This window comes from Mytilus californianus, unplaced genomic scaffold (genome assembly GCF_021869535.1).
Source record: "Mytilus californianus isolate M0D057914Y unplaced genomic scaffold, xbMytCali1.0.p SCAF_6, whole genome shotgun sequence".
Lineage (NCBI taxonomy): Eukaryota > Metazoa > Mollusca > Bivalvia > Mytilida > Mytilidae > Mytilus > Mytilus californianus.
This window is the reverse complement of record NW_026262712.1, coordinates 72,002,977-72,005,958: the sequence shown is the minus strand read 5'-3', so window position 1 is coordinate 72,005,958 and position 2,982 is coordinate 72,002,977. Positions and strand designations below refer to the sequence as shown.

The following is a 2,982-nucleotide window of genomic DNA, read 5'->3' as shown; positions in this document are numbered from 1 at the left end:
GATCTATAATTTATCTACAAGCTATTTTCTATCCAACTAACAAACCCTTTGATTATGCAACAAGGCATGTCATAAATTCATTTGAAATCAATGTTATAGTTTAAGCCTTCTAACCATTTAAATCTAAAGTGTTACAATTGCTTGCTGTAACAAAGATCTTATTCCAACCTCTTGAAGTGGCATTATCTTGACCCTAACAAAAAAGTCCAAAACACATGTTTTACTGCTAAATGAAATATACCTGTTATACTGAAATTCATGTTCATATCACAGAATGGTTGTGGTATTAACTGTTTGGTAAACAATGGAAGCTTGGTATCACATTTATCTTTCTCCAAACATATACTGAACTCCAAATCAACAATGAATTTCTTCTGTTCTGACAACTTGTTGATTTTGTATCTAAAATAAATAATACAAAAAATTAAACAAAGTAATACCTGCCTTATGGATTTAAAGTTAAATTTATATTCATAAGGTGGATCTTTAATATAATGTTTGAACTTCAGGAAAGATACTCTATGTCCATTATTCAATTGATTTAACAGGATTAGTCACTGTTCATGATCTAACCTCTATGAAAGAACTCCTATGATATCCCTAAATTACCAGTTATAGCAATTATCTGTTAGAAGAATGACAACTCCATTTTTCGTAGGTGTCAGACCACCAATTCAAAATCCCTTTTGCAAATTTCACAGCTTTCTAAACATTTACCTAAGTTTAACTTCATAGAAACCAGGTATATCCTGAATTGTACATGTATCGTCTTTCTACATGCCAATTTTCAACCTATGTTTAAAGTCTTGTAAGGAACTAACAATATTTGGAAGACAAGTACTGCTAAAAATAAACCCTAATTTTCTGGAAATCTTGAATAAGTATACTATCCTCAATTTTTAATGCAAACTCATGGACAAGTAAATGTTGGCTCAAAATGGTCTAAATATATTTCTCTTTCAACAAAAGTTCCATTTCTGCAAATTTGTTGGTTAGTTTAAGTAAACAATGACATCAAAAGCACTATTTTTGTTAGGGAAGGGCTACTTTTACATACGTTCTACATTGGAGTGGGTGAATTAGTGGTCTGACAAATCTTATGTATAAATTATATCCTAACCTCACTTCTCATGTATCGGTTATTGCTGCTTGTGTAGTTTTCTTTAGTAAGGATTTGTGCCCAATAAAACAATGTTAAGCAAACTAATAAAAAATTATTTTCCTTACACCAAACAATTTTTGTTGGATTAGTGCCAATTTTCTAATTTTAAGTTGCAATTAATCTATTTCATATAAAAAAAAAATTACTATTTAGAACTTGAGTTTGATATTGGTCTAATGACATTTGCAAAACAATCACTTTTGGTCCCTGACACAAAATGGCTTCTTTTGGAGTGAAAAAAATATACTGTCAAAAAAATGTGACTGTTATACAATTAGAAGACTGATTACTTACTTGATCCTAATAACTTCCTGTAATCTTTCTTCTTTTTCTTCACCTGAAGATCATTAATCATTAAGCATTTAATGGTCATGTATAATTTTATCACATTGCATTTTTAAATTTTAATATACAAAGAGATTAAATTCAGTATAAAACTATATCAGAACAAGTGAATCTGTGAGCTACTGCTCACTAATGATACCCCCGCCTGCTAAAAGTATAAGGTAAACAGGAAGTTGTTGAGTGATGAATCTGAAAATGCATCACACGGTACAGCGGACTTATATAAACCCTGAAAACAAATTTCAGAAATCCTTGTATTGTAGTTCTTGAGAAAAACGTGCCGAAAAATATTCATGGGACGGATGGACGGACTGACGGATGGACCGACAGAGGTAAAACAGTATACCCCCACTTTTTTAAAGCGGGGGTATAACAATACACCTTGGCTGTTTTCTGCTCTTTGGTTGGGTTGTTGTCTCTTTGACACATTCCCCATTTCCATTCTCAATTTTACCTTGTTGCTATTTGTCGGCCATTACTGGCCATCACAGATGTTCCCCTACAATTTTAATACATAAGAGAAACGTCTGACTCAACAATGCAAACTTGAGTGTTGTTTGACGTCAATAGTTTAAGTGTTGCAAATTCTGAAATAGTGCTAAGGTATATGATATCAGATGAAAATCTGATTAATGAAAACAAAATATAAAGCTGTCAAGTCAAAAACGTATTTCCAATATTTTTTTCTGAGGGTCGAATTCCTACAAAATATTTTCTAAAGACATTAATCTTGGATGTGACTTTTAAATATTTGAAATTTCATTTCAATTCAGCTTACAGCAAAGTAAACTTCAGAATTATCAGTTGCAGATACCAAAAAAATAAGCGCCATCTGTATTCTATATTAAATCAGTTATATCATTCCAAAATAGAGTAGTATTAGCTCAAGACTATATAATGAGTGACAAATGCAAAGAGCAAAATACTTACCCCAGTTATAATGGAAGAAAGGTAACTCAAAGGTAAATTTCTCTATCCCTCCTTTGATGACATAATTACAGGTATCAATATACAGGTAAATATTGAGTGACAGATCCAGGTAGTCAAAGTGATAACAACAGTCGATGCCTGTACAGTAGTCTGGGATGTAACATGTTAAAGCTGATGGTAAATCTGGTAATGATAATGGCTTTGGACATTCTACAGACAAAATCAAAAATGAATTATAAGCACAAAATAAAATTGTAAACCTGAAATAAAATAATGTGGAATATACCATTTCAAAAGACCTTTGCTAGACAAATTGTTGTTGTTCTTTATTAAAACAACAACAAAAACAATGAATGACCAAATTTGTAAAATTGAAAAAACTTTCAAATAAGACATTTTCGTTTTATTTTTTGTTTACAGAAAGAAAACATTAGAATGCATTCAAAGATACAAGCACTGACTCTCCTTTTTATATACACTTACCACTTTTCCATCCCTTTACTGCAGGAGAATACATCTCTGACTGAGGGTCACATTGGGGTTTC

General features: G+C 31.5%; 1 long non-coding RNA gene across 1 annotated transcript; it reads right to left on the bottom strand.

The window, feature by feature from the left end:
* Positions 1-247: 247 nt before the first annotated feature.
* LOC127706218 (uncharacterized) lies at positions 248-2,631 on the bottom strand. Its single transcript, XR_007984328.1, has 3 exons — positions 2,438-2,631; positions 1,457-1,499; positions 248-402 (listed from the first exon to the last, which is right to left on the bottom strand). It is a non-coding gene; the product is annotated as an uncharacterized LOC127706218 (long non-coding RNA).
* Between the last annotated feature and the right edge of the window lie 351 nt (positions 2,632-2,982).